This window comes from Phacochoerus africanus, chromosome 15, assembly GCF_016906955.1.
Source record: "Phacochoerus africanus isolate WHEZ1 chromosome 15, ROS_Pafr_v1, whole genome shotgun sequence".
Taxonomy (NCBI): Eukaryota; Metazoa; Chordata; class Mammalia; order Artiodactyla; family Suidae; genus Phacochoerus; species Phacochoerus africanus.
Genome location: NC_062558.1, coordinates 47552720 through 47572198, shown reverse-complemented (window position 1 = coordinate 47572198; position 19479 = coordinate 47552720). Strand labels below are relative to the sequence as shown.

Genomic DNA, 19479 nt, shown 5'->3' with positions numbered 1-19479 from the left:
CACTGAGCAAGGCCAGGGATCGAACCCGCAACCTCATGGTTCCTAGTCGGATTCCTTAACCACTGAGCCACGACAGGAATTCCAGAACACTCTTTAAATTTGTAGTTTTTAAAATTGAAGTATAGTTGCTGTACAATATTTTATATATTACAGGTGTACAATTTAGAGATTTGTGGCTTTTAAAGGTTGTACTTCATTTATAGTTACTATAAAATATTGGCTATATTCCCCACATTGTACAATATGTCCTTATAGCATATCTCATACTTAATAGTTTGTACCTCTTAATTCCCTGCCTCTATATTTCCCCTCCCCCTTCCCTCTCCACGCTGTAGTTTGTAGAACACCCTATCTTCAGGGATCCATGACAGGTGGTGGTTAAGAGTACTGGCCTTGGGGGAAAACAAATAAGGATTCAAATCCTGGCTCTGGCTCTTCCAAGCCTCTGAAGCTCAGTCCTGCATGTGTAAAATGGGCACATGGATAAAGTGGTGAGATGCAAATACGGCCCATGTCTTCTTGGAGCTGACCAGTTAAGAGGGTGAATCATGTAGTCAAACCGAGCCATGTCTAATGAGAGCAACACTCTGCAAAAAAGGAGTAGCAGGTCTGTTTGAGCATTTAACTGGGGGATCAGAAGAGATAAATAGGGCAGTATAGGGGAAGGAAGGAAGGGAAGAATGTTCTATCATGTGCAAAAGCCCTGTGGTAGGAGGGAGAAGCAAGGGGAGATAGGTTGCTTCATACACTCTCTACTTGGTCATCTGTAGTCTGGGAAGGCCAAGGACCCCTTGGTTTTGTAGAGGAAGCAAGATAGGAATTCAATTATGGCCCAAGACCCCTAACCCACCTCTTTCCCTGGTCCCAGGTCTTTGGGGTAGTTGGCCAGGCTCCCCTTGCCCATCCCCCTCTCTCCCAGGCCTTTGTGGCCATCCCCCTTCCTGGGGAGCCAAGGAGAGGGGATATGGCCACACAAGGACCTACCTTTCCCTGGTGTCACTCGGAGTTGGTGGGAGGAACCAAGGAAACCCTCCTCCAGCTGCCCTAGAGCTTAATCTCCACTTCCTGGGCAGGCCCAGGTGTGAGGCCACCCTTCCCCAGGCGTCTGTGTCAGGTAGATACTCCTCAACTCCTCTGTCCAGGGCAACCCTCCCTTCTTTTTGGAGGGACATCCAGTGGCATCCCTACAGCCAAGATTTCCATGGGCTGGGACTGACTGAACCATGATGTGGGGCACAGTGGGCAGCGGCTCCTGAAAACCCTGATCCCACCCCCAACAATGGAGATGCTATTCACCCCACAGGGTTTCCTGCAATTGGTAGGTTACAGATGTGAAGGAGGACTGCAAGCAGGGCACCTGTGGCCACTGAGAGACGTCAGGTGTTTTAGGAATACCTGGAAGGTGGGAGAGAGAGGCACTGCTAGGAGTGGGCTGGGAGGTGTGGAAATAGGACTACATGCTGTGACAGCACCTTCATCGCAGTCTGGCTTCTCAGCCCCTAGGTGTGGAGACCCAGGGAATGAGCCATATTTTGGAAAGTGGGAGGAGACAGACATAGCCCAGAAGAGAGGAGTCATTTGTCTGGCACACAGATAGGTAGAAGGAAAGTCCTCTATGCCCAGCAGTAGCTGATGTTTGAGGAGAGAGCAGCATGCTGCAGGCTCAGGGCAGTGCATCCACCCTGAGTGGGAAAGATGGGGACTTAAAGTGTGACCTGGAAGCATGGAGTTCAGCAGACAGAAGAGTTAGCAACTAGCCCTGCACCAGCTGCCTGAGTTCTGATCCTGGCTTGGCTCTTTGCTGGCTGTGAGACCTTGGGAGCCTCTTTGGCTTCAGTTTCCTGGTCCATAGTCGGGGATGGTAATAGTGCTGACCTTAAGATGTGTCCAGAGATTCAACGAGCTGGACTATCCAATGTGGAAACCACTCATCACTTTTAGGATTAGTTTGCTGGAGCTGCCTTAATAAAGTACCTGAACTGAATGGCTTAAACAGCAAGATGTATTCTGCTACATATCTGGCAGCTAGAAGTCCAAGATCAAGGTGTCAGCAGGGTTGGTTCCTTCTGAGGACTGTGAGAAAGAATCTTTTCCATGCCTTTCTCTCAGCCTCTGATGGTTAAGGGCAATCTGTGGCTTGTAGAAGCATCACCCTGATACCCACCTTCATCTGCATGTGGCATTCTCCCTGTGTGCATGTCTGTATCTAAATTTCCCCTTTTATTTATTTTTTTTAAGTTTTTATTTTTATTTTTTATTTTTGTCTTTTCTAGGGCCGCACTCACGGCATATGGAAGTTCCCAGGCCAGGGGTCCTACACCACAGCCACTGCAACTCAGGATCCAAGCCACATCTTCGACCTACACCACAGCTCACGGCAACGCTGTGTCCTTAACCCACTGAGCAAGGCCAGGGATCGAACCCACAACCTTATGGTTCCTAGTCGGATTCGTTAACCACTGCGCCATGATAGGAACTCCTCCCCTTTTATTTATTTATTTATTTTTAATTTTTTGGTCTCTTTAGGGCCACACCTGCAGCATATGGAGGTCCAATCAGAGCTAGGGGTCCAATCAGAGCTGTAGCCACCAGCCTACACCACAGCCATAGCAATGCCAGATCTGAGCCACATCTGCGACCTATACCACAGCTCACGGCAATGCCAGATCCTTAACCCACTGAGCAAGACCAGGGATCGAACCCGCAACCTCATGATTCCTAGTCAGATTCATTTCCACTGTGTCATGATGGGAATTCCAAGATGATACTATTTTGGATAGATTAATATTTTGGATATATTATGTTAAGTAAAATATACTATTACAATTAAATTTTTTTAATGGCTGCTAGAGAATTTACCATGTGGTTCCCATTACCTAACTGTAGGACAGCACTGAGCTAATATTTAAGAAGCCCTTAGAACAGGGCCTGGCCCATAGAGAACACTGGTTAAGTGCTGGTTAAATAAAGATTTCTCTTTAGAGGTGACTTGTTACCTGTGGCATTTTTAAAATATGATTTTTCTCACTCCCAGGGACTGGGAAAAGATGGGGACAAATTTCTTGTCTGGCCTTTCTATTATTGAGTGGATTTTGTCTGACATTTTGGAAACATGGCATAGGCAATGTGGTCCTGCCTTTTCCAAATTGTTTTCAGGTATTTTTTCCTCTGTCATTATAACTCTTCATCCACCATATTAAGTACAGTGGTTTCCTGAAAAATTGTTTCAAATTTTCCTGCTAACCACAAACAATTTTAAGCTGAAAGTATTTTCTTTTAGTTAGGATTATCATTGGACAAGGTGGTAAACTATTGAAGGATCCTAACACGTATTGCCAAGTCGTTTTCTAGAAAAGCTGAATCAATTTGTAGTCCTGCCAGCAAAGTATGAATGTCTCCATTTCACCAACTTATAACTAAATTTTATCATCTTTTTTAAAAAAAGGTTTTGTTTGTATGCTTGTGTGTATGTGTGTTTATTTTGTTCTGTTGCTGATTCGTTGGAGGAAAAAAGCATCCTGTTGCTTGTTCACTTATTCCTTTGATGACCAGGAGGTTGAGAATTTATCTACTCAATTATTGTCCCTGTGCCTTTTCTCTTCTGATAATTGGTGCTTTGAATCCTTTGTCCATCTCTTCATGTCTTACTATTTTTTCTTATCAACTCGTATACCTTTTTTATAAGGATATCAATTTTTGTACATGTATTTTTTTCCCAAATTCACATCAGCCAGTACTGACTTACTGCCTTAATTATGTTTCTTGTTTAACAGATTTTTGTGTTTTTGTACAGTCAATTCAATTGACTGTCCTTTTGTGATTTCTGTCATTACTTTTAAGTGCAGAACATGCCTTTCCAGAGAGGTGGTAAGCATCACTTTTGCTTTATTTTACCTTTTTGTAATTTCTTTCTTTCATTTCCTTAAGATTTAAAATCCCTCAGAGTTCCCTGGTGGCTCAAGGGTTAAGGATCCACCATTGTCACTGCTGTGGCTTGGGTCACTGCTATGGCACAGGTTCGTCCCCTGGCCTGGGAATTTCTGCATGCCATGGGTGCAGCCAATTAAAAAAAAAAAAAAAGGAGTTCCCACTGTGGCACAGTGGGTTAAGGATCCTGCATTGCTGCAGTTGTGACATAGGTTAATCCCTGGCCCCAGAACTTCCATATGCCACAGATATGGCCACACACACACACACACACACAAGCAAAGGACAGAGAAAGAGTATATGATGGCATTAAAAAAAAGATTTAAAATCCCTTCTAGGACAGCACTGTTCAAATGAAATATAATGCAGGCCACAAAGGTGAGCCGCACATGTAATTTAAAAAATTTTGGTAGCCATATTTTTCTTAAAGTGAAAAAAAACTAGGCAGAGCATGAAGGACTTTTAGGATAGTGAACTATTCTGTATGATACCACAATTATGAATACATATCATTACATATTTGTTCAAACCCATAGCACGTACAACACCAAGAGTGAACACTAATGGAAACTATGGACTTTGGGTGATGACGATGTGTTGATGTAGAGTCATTGATTGTAACAAATGCCCCAGTCTGGCTGGGGATGTCCATAGTGGGGGAGGGTGTGGGGTGGGGATGGGGTATATGAGAGCTCTCTGTACTTTCTGCTCAAATTTTCTGTGAATCTAAAACTGTCCTAAACAAATAAAGTTTATAAATTATTAAAAAGTGAAAGAACCAGGTGAAATTAATTTTAATCATATATATCATCAACCCAATATATCTAAAAATATTATTTCAACATGCAATCAATATAAAAATTAATAAAATATTTCATCTGGGGGGTACTAAGTCTTTGAAATTTGACGTATTTTATACTTAGAGCTCACCTCCATTCGCACAAGTGACAAGCCATGTTCCCAATGCTCAGCCACACATGGCTTGTGGCCACCAGATTGGTCAGTGCAGGCACAGAATTCGATTTGACCCCAAGGGAGGGCAGAGGGAAAACATTCTGGTAGCCCAACTAACCACCCTCTTCACCTTCACCTCCCATTTGCTCCTGTCTCTGGCAAATTCCTGCCCAGCCAACTTGGGTTTTCTTGCCTTCCCCAGTGACCCCTGCCTGGCTCTCAGATGCCGTCCTGGACACCTGTGTCAATGACCCACCATCTTTGGCCTCCCAACCCCTCCACCACCCCACCCTGTCCACTGCCACCTCCCACTCCCAACCTTGGGCTGTGGGTCCCACTCAGGAGTGTACCAAGGTGAGGGAGGGGCATCCTTGGCTCTCCATCCCTGCAGCTTGATGCTCTGATGACAGCCTCAATAGTAATAATTATGAAACACTTACTGGGTGTGCAGTGTGGGAGAAACACATGGGCGATCTTATCTAATCCTCCAGACCATCTTGAAGATTGGAACGTAATGCACACAAAGGGTCTCCTATCTGCTAATAGGGCATAATCCTTTTTGCCTTCCCCCTTGCCTGCTCCTCCTAGCCTGTGGTTTGAGAAGGAGACGGCGTGGGGGTAGGGACAGCTGCTGCCCCCTCCCGTCCCGGCCCGCCACTGAAGTCTGTGCTCTGGGATATTTCTTTTTTTTTTTTTATTTTCCCACTGTACAGCAAGGGGGTCAGGTTATCCTTACATGTATACATTACAATTACATTTTTCCCTCAGCCTTTCTTCTGTTGCAACATGAGTATCTAGACAAAGTTCTCAATGCTATTCAGCAGGATCTCCTTGTACATCTGTTCTAAGTTGTGTCTGATATTTCTTGGAACAGGTCACCTCCCTGCCCGGGGCAGGATATCTTGGTGACTGTGGGAAAAGCCCCCAGGGGAGGAGAGAAGCGGGCGGGGACGGGGCGGGGCAGGACTGGCGCTCTCTGGTGGGGAGGTTGGACACATACCTGACCCGCAAGGCAGAACCGGGAGTGGGGAGGCCAGGCGGGCCGGCGGACTCGTCCTGCATGCTTGCACCCTGTGCCCCATTCGCCCAGGGTATGATGAGCGGCGAAGTCGGGGACCTGAGCCCCCAGCAGCAGGAGGCACTGGCCCAGGTGAGGAGATGCAAGGACCGGGAGGTTCTGGGAGGGGCTGAGCAGCAGCCTCCCCCCACCCCCAACCAACCCCATTGTACGGATGGAAGGGGACCCTGGACAGCGCCTGTCCAGCGTGGCCCCAGAGTGGAGTCGCGAGGCAGCTGTGTAGCCTACACTGGACAAGAGCCGGTCTCTGGGCAACAGTGGGACTAAATCCAGCTTTCCACCTCTGCTGACTGACTCCCTGGCCCTTGATCACCGGTTGGGGAGGAAGTTGAGACTGCCATCTGCTTTGGGGCAGGCTTGGGCAGACTCCCAGATCTCCTGCCCAGATTGCAACATTTGTTTGGTTTCTCTTCCTGGCTTTTCTGACTCCCAGGGGCCCAAGCCCAAACTGGAAGGGGTGTTGGTGATTTCAAGAAAGTCCTCACCTGGTAACGTTATGAACATGGGAAAGGTCTTAGGTGCCATAGCATTAATTTTGTTTGCAGATGGCCAGGGACCAGAAACTGTGACTTCAGGGTTGGTGTGGGGAGGTGGGGAGGAGGAGTGTCACAACTCTAGCTAGCACCTTAAGCCTTTGAGAGGGCAGTTTCAGATTTGAAGGAGAAGCATTTCTTTTGAGTCTCCCACTTTGAGGAGGACCTGAAGTTCCTCCAGGGAAGAATGAGTGCTTATGTTTATCTGGCACCTGCTGCAAGCCAGGCCTGAAGCTAGGGGCTTTACCTGCACAAACTCTTTTGATTGGCACACATTTATCATCATCCTCACTTTACAGATGAGGAAACCAAGGCTCAGAGAGGTTAAGCCACTCGCTTCCAAATTCAGACTCAAGATGTAGTGTCAGGCACAATGTCCTTAAAAATGTTCTTGTTGGTCTGCATCAGATTTGCCAGGGATCTTTGTAAAACAGGGATGGGGCAGCCCTACCTAAGATCTACAGAACGATGGTCCTGAGGGGGAGAGAATTCCCCCCAACACACACTGAGAAAGACCCAATTCTTCTTGCCATGGTGGGCTGAGGGGAGCCCCATTCCCAGGTGGCAAAATAGTCCAAGCATCTGCTATTAACTGTGGAGGGTCCCTGGACAGGACTGTCTGGCTGACAGTCCTGCCCAGGGGAAGGGTCTGGGATGGGGCTGGGGGCCAAGCAGCATGGGAGCTCCTCTGACCATTATATCCGCCCCCCCCCCCAGTTCCGGGACAATCTTCAGGACCTGCTGCCCACCCTGCCTAATGCTGACCACCACTTCCTCCTATGCTGGCTCTGAGGTGAGGCCAGCTGGGCTCAGTGGAGGCAGAGAGTGTGGGGGGGAGGAGTTTCAGGTAAGCAGGTGGAGATTCTAGGGGAGAACACTGCAGAGCCAGGTGGAATCTGAACTCCACTCCCAATCAGCATGGCATAAAAACCCCATTGAGCCTAAGTTTCTCCATCCATAAAGTGGGCATGAGGCCACCTCCCCAAGGGTTGGGCACAGGGTCAAGGTAAGGTATGAGTTAACACCCAGGAAGTTCTCAGGATGACTGGCCTAGCTGGGCCTTGAGTAGATATCACCAAACATGGTCTTCAGGGCTTGTCTTTAGGTCTGTCTCCAGCTCCTTGAGATAGGGCTGTGTCATCCTCTTAGGGATCTGACACCAAGTGCCCAGCAAACATTTCAGGAAATAGGGGTAATTAAAGGTGGAGAAGGAATTTCTTCTAAGAATTGCTGCAGCAGTGCAAAATAACCAGAGTAACAGAAACCATCCCAGGGCTTAGGGAAAAAAATCATTTCAACTCAGCATACCTCATGGAATGGGTTTGGAACTTGAGCCATAGGAAAACTCAGAAGCCAGGCTGGAAAGCACACATGTGGTGCATTGACAACACCAGCTTTGGAATCGAACAGCGATTGTGGCACGGTGCTCATGCAAGTCACCTCACTTTCCTCTTCTGCATAATGGGTGTAATGCTGGTCTCTACCTTCACGACGATGTGAGTCAGCCATGAGGTCACAGGCATTCACAGCATCTGCACAGAGGAAGCCCTCCCATCTGTTGTGTTCTGTTCGGTTAGTTTTTCTAAAAAGTATTTTTAGAAACTTAGAGGTCCTCGCCGTGGCGCAGCGGTTTAACGAACTGAATGAGGATCCATGAGGATGTGGGTTTTCCCTGGCCTCGCTCAGTGGGTCGGGGATCCGGCATTGCCATGAGCTGTGGTGTAGGTTGCAGATGCGGCTTGGATCCTGTGGCTGTGGCTGTGGCTGTGGCATAGGCCAGCAGCTGTAGCTCCAATCAAACCTCTAGCCTGGAACCTCCAAATGCCGACGGCTCGACCCTAAAAAGCAAAAAAAAAAAAAAAAAAAAAAAAATTCACAAACTTTATTCCTTAGAACCGTTCTAAAAAGGTTTATGGAAAAGTTGTGAAGATGGTACAGAAAGTTCCCATCTTCTGCACATTAATATTTTACTTTCTTATGGTACCTTTGTGACCTTTAATGAACCATTGTTGCTATGTGATTAGTAACTAAAATCCATATTTTATTTAGATTTCCTTAGTTTTGCCTTGTCAGGATCCTATCCAGTACACCACTTTCCATTTAGTTGTCATGTCTCTTTAAGGCGCTCCTGGCTGTGGCAGTTTCTATTCCATTTTAACCTGTCGTTTTCTTTTCTTTCTTTCTTTTTTTTTTGTTTTTTGTTTTTTGCTTTTTTAGGGCCACACCCGAAGCATATGGAGGTTCCCAGGCCAGGGGCTGAATTGGAGCTGCAGCTCCTGGCCTACACCACAGCCACAGCCACGCCAGATCCGAGCTGTGTCTTTGACCTACACCACAGCTCACAACAACACCGGATCCTTAACCCACTGAGCGAGGCCAGGGATCAAACCTGCGTCCTCATGGGTGCTAGTCAGATTTGTTTCCTCTGAGCCACAATGGAAACTCCTACATGTCATTTGCATACCATTTTCCACCAGAGCTAAAGAAGGAATGGGACAGTAGATTTCTAAACAACTTCTATAGGACAAGAAACCACATTCTGGTTCTCAGTAGAAAAATCTCCTATAGATACCACAGAGATTTTTTAAAAGCCAATAAAAGAATATCAGGTATAATTATGTACTAACGAATTTGAAAATCAAAATGAAATTGATACATTCCAAGAAGAACAAAACCTCAATAGATCAGTAAATATTAAACACATTTAAATTGTAAAAAAAATGTCCTCTTCCCTCCAAAGTCAGGCCCCAGTGGCTTTGTAGGTGAGTTCCTCCAAAGTTTGAAAACCAGCTAATTCCTACTTATACAAATTGTTTTTTGAGGGTTTTTTATGATTTTTATTTTTTCCATTATAGCTGGTTTACAGTGTTCTGTCAATTTTCTACTGTACAGCAAAGTGACCCAGTCACACATACACATATACTTCCTTTTTTTCTCACATTATCATGCTCCATCATAAGTGACTAGACCTACTTATAGGAATTGTTTGAGTTCCTTTAAAATATATGAAACACTGTGGCGTAGGCCAGCAACTGTAGCTCCACTTAGACCACCAGCCTGGGAACTTCTATATGCCGCAAGTATGGCCCTAAAAAGCAAAAAATAAATAAATAAAATAAAATACATGAAAGAGTGAAAGTTACCTTATGAGGCCTGGGTACGTTTGATTCTACATCCTACCTCAAGCCTCCTCGTACTTCAGCTTCTTCTTGCAGCCTGGAACTTTGACCTGTAAAATCAGAGGACATGCTCTGGAAGGTGAGACCCCAAGTTCAGGGGCTCCCTGCCTCCCACACACTCCAGGGATTGACCCCAGGGGTGAGCCACAGAGGCTGGGGACCCTAGCCCTGCCCCATTTTCACATTTCTTCTTCCTACCTCCTTGGAGCCCTTTGTGCATCAGACCCAGGTGCCTCATGGCCCTCCTTCTGCCATCCCCACCCCCAGTTCTCTGTCTGTGGAGCCAGAGATGCTCTGGCAGGGCCTTCAGGGCAGGCAGTCTTCAAGCCCTGCTGTGTCTCCACAGCACATGGAGTTCCGCAGGCAACAGGACCTGGACAGCATCCCCACATGGCAGCCCTCAGAGGTGAACCTCTCACAGCGCCCCTCAGACCTCTGATGTCCCCTTAATGCACCCACCACATCTGGCCGCCCAATGGAGCAAGGACATGGCCTGATGGGCTGCTTTGAGACAGGACCTCTCCCTTCGTCCAGGTGATCCAGCTGTATGACTCGGGTGGTCTGTGCGGCTATGACTACAAGGGCTGCCTGGTATGGTTCGACATCATCGGGACCCTTGACCCCAAGGGCCTCCTGCTGTCAGCCTCCAAGCAGGAGCTGATCCGGAAGCACATCAAGGTCTGCAAGCTGCTTTTGCAACAGTGTGAGCTGCAGAGTCAGAAGGTATGGAGGGGGGGCATGTGGTGGGCGCCTTGCCTGTCCAAAGTGTGGCACCAGGACCCCTGAGGGAGATGCCCTGCCCCCACTTTGCCCCAGCCCTCATCTCTGGTGGGTTGTGGCTTCCCCTATAGTCCCCCATGAGGACTAACGTGTGTGGCACTCTCTGCTGATGTGTGCCAAGGGTCCCTCCCCAAAGCCCTTTCCCCCTGACCTTGGGGGAGATGCTGACCCTGGGTGCAGTGGGTGCTCTAGCTTTGTTCTTCTGGATCCCTGGGAACAGTGGACAGTCAGCTTTGCTTATGGAAAAGATGTCCCTTGATTGTGTAACTAGAAAACCCGATGAAGGAGCCATTGCTTTGGGTGTCCCTGAAAGCAGCAACCCTTGAAACTGGGCCCATCCCTTGTGGGTCCCCAGGAGCCCCTAGGGAGTTGATACCAAAAAAAACCCAAAAAACAAAAAACATTGAGTCCTGTGGGGCCAACTTTGCAGGTCACCCCCTGGCCCCTGACTCTGTTTCCTGGCCAGTAGCCTTCAGAGTGAATCTAATGCCAAGTTGGTTGGTTTTATGAGTCTAAGTTTCTAAAAGAGCCTCAGATGAAGACCCCAGGGCAGGGATGCTGTTATGTCACTGTGGGATATTTTGGCTAATGGCTCACTCTACATGATGAGGACAGGGCCTGTGTCCCCAGCAACTGGTACAAATAAAGGCTCTCCACTGAGGTTTGTGGCAAGCATGAGAGAATTAGCACCATATTTAGTGCCTGGCTTAGTAGATGGTCAGCTTTTCTTACAGGAAAGATGTTCCTTGATTGCATAACTATAAAACCTGATGGGGGTTTTCTCAAGAAAGATGGCTGACTTTATAAGGTCAAAACTATGTGTCTTCTACTTCATAGATGTTCCCATTGTGAGAGAACATGATAGAAGATAACATGAGAAAAAGAATGTATTATATGTATGACTGGGTCACTTTGCTGTACAGCAGAAATTGACAGAACATTGTAAATCAACTATCATAAATTTTTTTAAAATAATATCTGCTAGAAATTCCCTTCGTGGCTCAATGGTTAACGAACCTGACTAGGATCCATGAGGATATGGGTTCAATCCCTGGCCTCGCTCAGTGGGTTAAGGACCTGGCATTGCCATGAGCTGTGGTGCAGGTCGCAACACAGACTTGGCTTGGATCCTGTGGCTGTGGCTGTGACTGTGGCCAGCAGCTGTAGCTCTGATTCGACCCCTAGCCTGGGAACTTCCACATGCCAAGGGTGCCACCCTGAAAAAAAAGAAAAAAGATATCTGCTAAGATTTACCAGGCACTGGCCATGTGCCACATACTGGGCTCATTGAATCCTCACAGCAATGCTATCAGAGCCTGGAATTATCTCCACTTTACAGATGAAGAAAGTAAGGTTCAGAGGGGTTAAAAACCCACCTGAGGCTACACACCCTTCCAGCAGCATAGCTCTGGAAATCATTGTAAATCAACTATAATAAAAATGTTTTTTAAATGATATCTGCTGGCTTTGACTCAACTGTGAGACCATATCACTGGTGGACAAAGTATGCTATTGTACTTAAAGATATCTGGTGACCAACAAACGATGTCTTTCATCGGTTAACTAATTCCAGGCAACAGTGCTGAGCAAACAGTGTGATGAGGGCCACCTTGCCAGGGCTCAGAGGTGGCACCTCCTCAGACCCTAGATGGGCTGGATCTATTTGGAAACTGCTGTGGGCAGCTGGGATGGGGGAGGGAAGGTGGGAGGGAGGATGCCTGGGTCTCTCTGGACAGGATCTTCTGGCTGGGGCTGTTGTCTAACCCATATGCTGCTCTGTCCTGTGCAGCTGGGCAGGAAGGTTGAGACGATGCTGATGGTGTTCGACATGGAGGGGCTGAGCCTCAAACACCTGTGGAAGCCAGCTGTGGAGGTCTACTAGCAGGTAAGGCAGGAAGCTGGCTGGAGGCCACACCAGCTTCCAGTCCATGGAGAAGGGGTCCCCTCCCAGCCCCCCTGCCCAGAGCAGCCAGTGAGGCTGACCTGGGTCTACCCTCCAAGGAGAAAGAGGAGGAAAAGCATCACCAAGGATGAAGGACATGCTGGCGGAGAAGATGGGCTGGGCTGGTCAGGGGTGGGTGCTCCCCTCTCAGCAGCATCAGAGGCCACAGAATTCCAGGGATTGGGGTGTTGGAATATGGCCTTGATGGAACTCATCTGGACCCCACAGTTTTTTGCCATCCTGGAAGCAAATTATCCCTAGATGCTGAAGAATTTAATTGTTGTTCGAGGTGAGCCCATGATGGGGATGATCTCCTAGGGAGGGAAGGGTGAAGAATGGAGGGGTGGGGAGTAGTGGCTAATCCACCAAAATCAGGGATTCTCAAACTGTCCTTTGTGAAGAATCAGTTTTTGTTTGTGTTTAGTTCAGTCCTTCACAGACTGATACTTTTGGAGTATGCAAAATCATGCTCTGGGAGTTCCCGTCATGGCTCAGTGGTTAACGAATCCAACTAGGAGCCATGAGGTTCTGGGTTTGATCTCTGGTCTCACTCAGTGGGTTAAGGATCTGGTGTTGCCGTGAGCTGTTGTGTAGGTCGCAGACGCAGCTCGGATCCTGAGTTGCTGTGGCTCTGGCGTAGGCCGGCGGCTACGGCTCCAATTGGACCCCTAGCCTGGGAATCTCCATATGCCACAGGTGTGACCCTGGAAAAGACAAAAAAAAAAAAAAATTATGCTCTGGTATGTTGCAGCAGTGTCAAATATGTACATTTCTAAACGTTACCTGTTATTTTCTTTACCTGTCTGGGTGTGGACTGGTGGCAGAGGGCCCATGGGCCATACCTGGAGCAAGAATGGTCCCTGCAGTGGCCATGGCCATGGTCTAGTGCCCACTCACCCACCCTCACTGCATGTGCTCAAGGGTCAGATGATCTGGCTTCCAATCAAGTCTATTGAGCAAATATTTTTAACCACATTGAGCCTCAGTTTTCCCATTCTGTAAAATGGGGATGCAAGGGCACCTTCCCTCTAAGATAGCTATGGGATCAAATGAGACAGTCTGTGGGGAAAATGCAGCACAGAGCCTGGCCCACAGAAGGCACCAAGTAAGCTTGAGCGATCCATCCAGGTGGGACATGAGATCTAAAGGAGATGTCCCATCCACTGGCACCCAAGAGGATACCAAGGCAACCTGGGCAAACCTTGAGTATAGAAAGGAAGAGGCAACACTGGGAAATCAACAATGCTAGCTCCCTTCAACGGGGCAGGGGAGGAGGCAACCATCTATTGAGAGTGTTTAATTTGATCCCCATTTTATGGTTAAGGGCATGAAGACTCAGAGAGGGTAAGCGACTAACGGAAGGTCTCACAGCAGGAAATGGCAGAACCTCGGTCTATCCAACTTCTGTCCAACCCATGCCCGCAGCTGTGACTGTGTATCCAAGTCCTCTCTGGCCCAGCTTCTCCAGGGAGTTTCATGTGTTTCAGCCCCCAAGCTGTTCCCCGTGGCCTTCAACTTGGTCCAGCTGTTCATGAGTGAGGAGACTCAAAGGAAGATGGTGATTCTGGGAGGTGAGTGACTTGACTTCCAGGCTGTGCCTGTCTCCGCATCTGCCTGGAAGCAAAGGTCAGTGCTAAAGGCCACATTTCTCCCTGCATCCTCTTTACTCAGGTGCTGACCTTGGTCTGACCCCCATGGGCCCTTGCACACTCATTCCAGACTTTGGGCCCTAGATCATTGTCTGGGTGGCCACAGGAGTAGGTGCTCTCAGGAGTAGGTGTCCAGGAGAGCAAGCCAAGGACACCTCAGGTCCTTTCCCTGGGCTTGGCTCCTCTGCCTCTGTCAAGTCTCCCTGAGCCTCCACAGAGCCCTAGTCCTGTCCCCACAGGCAACTGGAAGCAAGAGCTGCCTAAGTTCATCAGCCCCAACCAGCTGCCCATGGAGTTTGGGGGGCCTATGACTGACCCTGATGGTAACCCCAAGTGCTTGACCAAGGTACAACTGTGCCCAGAGGCTGGGAGGGAGGGGAGATGGCCATGGTGTAGCACCTGCTCACCTACCCTCACCCACAGATCAACTACGGGGGTGAGGTGCTCAAGAGCTACTACCTGTGCAACCAGGTGAGGACACAGTACGAGCACACAGAAACTGTGGGCCATGGCCCCTCCCTGTAGGTGGATAACGAGATCCTGTTTCCTGGCTGTGTGCTCAGGTAGGGCCAGTGGCCACGCCACACCTGTGTGCAGCTGGGAGGGGCCTGGCGCTCAGGCAGGTGGTCATCTGTGGGGCCCTGTCCCTGCAGGTGGCAGTTCGCATCAGATGGAGCAGACATCGGCTTTGGGATTTTCCTGAAGACCAAGATGGGGGAGTAGCAGCGGGCCAGGGAGATGACAGAGGTGCTGGTCAGCCAGCGCTACAATGCCCACCTGGTGCCTGAGGATGGGAGCCTCACTGTCTCCAGGCCGGCGTCTGTAAGAGCCTTAGGGTTTACTGGAGTTGTTCCTCCTCATAGCAGAGAAATGATCTGACTTCTCTTGGCCTCTCTGCCCCTACTTCCTGCTCGTGGGAGGGGTGTGGGGTCTGAGCAAGCTCCTAGATCCCATGGGGCCAAGGGTATTGGCCTCAGGTGTTGGATCTTATGAGCGGCCCCCAGGGGTGGGTACAAGGGCAGAGACACATTGTGGAGAGCAGGGGGCTCAGCTCCTGGGGAAGCCCCCTCCCGGCACTGAACAGGCTAAGTAAGGGATAGCTGGAAAACAGCCATGGGCTTAGCATCAAGGGCCCCAGCCTGCCTGTGTGCCTGGACCACCTCATTCCGGGAATCCCAAAGAGATGACTCTTTTAGGTGTTTGTCTTCCATTCCCAGGCTTCCCAGGCCAGATGTGGTTTGGTCAGTTTTAGCGGAAGCAGTGTTGCCCAGGAACACTGCTGACCTCCCACCTCTGTGGGGAACAGAGCTAGAAGAAGGGGAATCCAAGGTTGACTTCCCCTGGAGGAGAGTGCATTTTGCTAATGCCTTAGTTCATACATACCTCATTCACCTCTGTGGAAAAGGGAGAATTAGAAGGATGGAGACAGAGAAACCTGGAGGACTCAACATGTCCCAGAGTTCATGTTGGACCTTGATGTTGAATGAAATGCCTCTGCAAAAGGCATAAGAAGAATTCCAGTCATGGCTCAGTGGTAATGAACCGGACGTATCCTTGAAGATGTGGGTTTGATCCCTGGCCTCGCTCAGCAGGTTAAGGATCCGAAGTTTCCATGAGCTGTGGTGCAGGTCATAGACGTGGCTCAGATTCTTCATTGCTGTGTCTGTGGGGTAGGCCGGCAGTCACAGCTCCTATTCGACCCCTAGCCTGGAAACTTCTGTATGCCACAGATGCAGCCTTAAAAGACCAAAAAAAAAAAAAAAAAAAAAAGGAGGCATGAGAAAGTGGTTGGTGGAGCTCAGTCCTCCCCTCTGGGGAAAGCTGGGCCCCCCTCTGGATTGGAACATCAGGATGAGGGAATCCCACTCCCCCACCCCATCTGTAATTGTCAGAAAGTCAAGGATTCGGGGAGCTGTGAGTGCTGATGTAAATACCCATAGAAGGCACTGATGTGTGCTGCTGCTTATTGTTATTCCTTTAATCAGCAAAAGCATCATCCAAGGAGATAGATGTTAGCCAGGACTGGGGGCTGGGCGGGGGTTGAGACTCTAGTCCACCCACAGTTCCGGGCTGCCCATTCCCAGGGGCACTGGGCATGCAGATGTGCCGGGCTTTGTGTGCTTACCTCCTGGTCCTTGCAGATGTCCTGTGCTTCGACAACACCTACAGCCTGATGCACACCAAGAAGGTCACCTACACTGTGGAGGTGCTGCTCTCTGACAAGGCCTCTGAGGGGAGGATTCAGGGTCTTGGGGCAACAAGACAGTCTCCACTGCAATGAAGACCTTGGCTGCCCTGTGCCTGTGCTCTCCAATCCCTTAGCAGCCCCTCCCTGTCCCCTGCTCTCCCAGGCAGGGTGCTGCTAGAGGTGACCGCAGAGAGCCACCCACCTTGCATCACCATCTCAGCTCCCTCTGGGCCCACCTGGCTCAGCGGCCAAGGAGGAAGGGGACCCCCAGTGCATAGGCCACCCTGAGGATTCAGATGGGCACCTCATCCCTGTTCACAGAGAATGAGGATGAAAACCCTGAAGATGAACCCGAGTCTACTAAGAAAGGGTCCTACCTGCAGAAGCTACACTTTTGGCCCATCCCTGGACTCACCCTGGCATCCTGATTTGGGGGTGTGCACGTGAGCCCCCCGGGCCTGCAGGGAGCACAGCTTCAGGCCTGAAGGGCAGGGAAGCCCCATTCTCTGCATGTAGGGGCTCAGCAGGGCTGGGCAGGGTCAGCTGGAAGCCACTGGGTGGAGGGACAGGCAATGCTGAGGGTCTTGGTTCCAACCACCAGCCTTCCAGGGTTGTTCTACCACCTTTGAAGGGAAAATCAGAAACAAAGAGTGAGACCTAGCAAGTAAAGTCATCAGGAGGAAGAGCCATGCTCAGCCTTATGCACAGCTGAGAGGGTGCAACTGAGTCTCCAGGGCATTCCCAGGGTCACCCCCACCCCTGCCACCTGCTGTGATCTAGCCGACATTCAGCTTGGGTTCTTCCCAGCTCTGAGGAGAGGCCAGGACAGAAACAGAGCTGCAGGGAGGTGGAACAAATATGCTGGGATGCAGAGTGGAGCTGCCATCCCAGGGCACTCATCCTAGAGTCTGACTTGCTTCTTGGAGAACCGTCAGGCTCTTCCTTTACCTTTGTCTCACCAAGGGGACATCTGAAGCTTGGCTGCCCATCCCCCCCTCCCCCCGCTCCAAATGCAACTCAGCGGTTGGCCAGTAAAGGCTTCTGTTTCTCAAAGGCTGGCTCTCCTGGGGCCCAAAGCCCACTGTCAGGACCATCACCTGCTCTGCTGGAAGGACTGCACCCAGCAGGGCAGTCCACGCCCAGGAAGGAGCCCAGGAAGGAGCCCAGGAAGCTGCCGATCTGGCTGTGGCTCTGTGGTTGACACCAGGTGGCAATGAAGCCATTAACTGTGATCTAGAAGCCCAGACTGTGCTGTGCTGCCCCCTCCCCATCCTGCCCCCTACCCTCTGGCTGGCCAGGCCAGTGGCCCCCAGTACCTCTGAAGACCTGACCCCAGGGTGGCTCAGCCCTCAGCTCTGGATCCCCACCCCTGTACTGCTGTCCCACAGGGTGGACTGCTGTCCACCAGGTGACGTCCTTGGGAATGAGTGGTCAGATGGCCCTATAAAATGAGTCCTTGCTGCAAAGCATTAGCATCCTGGCACCCAGGCCCCTTCCAGGGACTAGAAACCTCAGCCACCACTGTCCAGGTGCTTCTTGTCAGAAAGAAGCCCAGCTCTAGTCCCTTTCCCACTCTCAAATTCTGTGCTTTAATTTTTATTCTTGTGTTTTGCCCAAGTTAATAGGAGATTTCTTTATTTCCCAGGACCTGTCTTAGGCAAAAACATGATGAGACTTGGGAAAGTGGGGTCTTCAAGTGTACCAGGTAAAATCCTTGGGGCCCCAGCCTTCCATCTGTGGCAGCTCCATCTTTCATGGTGGAGCACAGAGCCCACGCAGGGCTCTGCTCTCATAAAAAGCAGACTATCTTGGAGTTCCCTGGTGGCTCAGAGGGTTAAGGTTCTGACATTGTCACTGATGTGGCATGGGTTCAACTCCTGGCCTGGGAATTTCCCTAATTCTCAGGCATGGCCAAAAATATAAATAAATAAGTAAGCAAGCTAACTAAATGAAACTAAATGCCAAAAGCCAGTGCTATGGAGGACATGGCCACCTGGGGCTGGGAGAAAATCTGTGCTAGGTTTTTCTGGGCCCAACTGTTATCATGATGGGGAATCACAGTGCCTTACTTCCACCTTCATGCTCCCCACCTAAAAATAAAGGGTTCGTGGACTTTGCCTTTCTAACCACCCTAGCCACCTTTCCCCCATCAGCACTTCCTCAAGTGGTTTCCCAGCAGGTGCCAAGATATCTCTGCCCCATGTACAAAGGTTCCCTGAGGCTCTGATCACAAATATGTCTGTAACAGGGTCAGGTGTGGGCACTGGAGCCTCTACATCCCAGAGCTGGCAGAAAGCACTCATGTTGAGCAGAGAGGGCAGCTTTGGAAATACCTGCAGAGGTGAGAACAGAATCTACTACATGGCAAGGGGGTAGGTCCACTTTGGCTGGCTCACCCATTCAACATTTATTGAGAGCCAGGCACTGCAGGCCCTGGGGACTCCAGGAAGGCTGATCTGACTCTGCTCAAAGGAAACTTACCTGTATTGAGGGAGGCAGAAGTGACTTGGATGATCCTCTGATCTATTGTCAAGTAGGCATGTCCCTACCATGTGTGCTTGGAGAGGCAGAAGCCAAATTCTAGGGGGACCTCCAGCCAGGAAGCCTGATGAGGGATCAGATGTGCTTTGCCCAAGGAAGGGACCCCTGGAGGAGAGCTGAGAGATGTGTGGGGTGACCAGAGGCACATGAGCCTTCCAGACTGAGGAATGGGGTGGGGGCGGCTGTGGGATGGTTGAATCCCAAGGAAAGCTGAAAGGGCTCTTGGGTGATGCTGGTAGTGGTTCTCTGATGTTTATGATTTCTTTGTGAACAGCTGTGGCCACACATTTGATAGTTATTAATAAAACCATTTTATAATGCAGGTTACAAAACAGCTGTGCTGTTTGTCAGGAAGGAGTGGCAAAATCTTGGCAGGAGGCCACAGATCAAAACTCATACTCAAAATGAGGTGGTTGAAAATAACTAGGCCTCTTCTGTCCAGAGGAATGGAGGCAGGGCCAGCGGTTCCCAGCACATCTCCTGGCTGGAAAGCTCCACAATCTTCCAAGGCGGGGGCAGGGGGATTGCAAGTGAGGGAACTGTAGGGGTTGATTTTTTTGGGGGGGGGGGCATGTCTGAGGCACGCAGAAGTTCCCACACCAAGGATTGAACCCACACCACAGCTGCAACCCAAATCACAGCAGTGACAACTCCAGACCCTTAACTCACTGAGCCTCCAGGGAACTCCCTGTAGGGATGTTTTGAATG

At 49.6% G+C, this 19479-nt stretch overlaps 1 pseudogene; it reads left to right on the top strand.

Annotated features, from left to right (window-relative positions):
- Window positions 1-5948: 5948 nt before the first annotated feature.
- Window positions 5949-19007, top strand: LOC125116731 (SEC14-like protein 4; annotated as a pseudogene).
- Window positions 19008-19479: the final 472 nt, after the last annotated feature.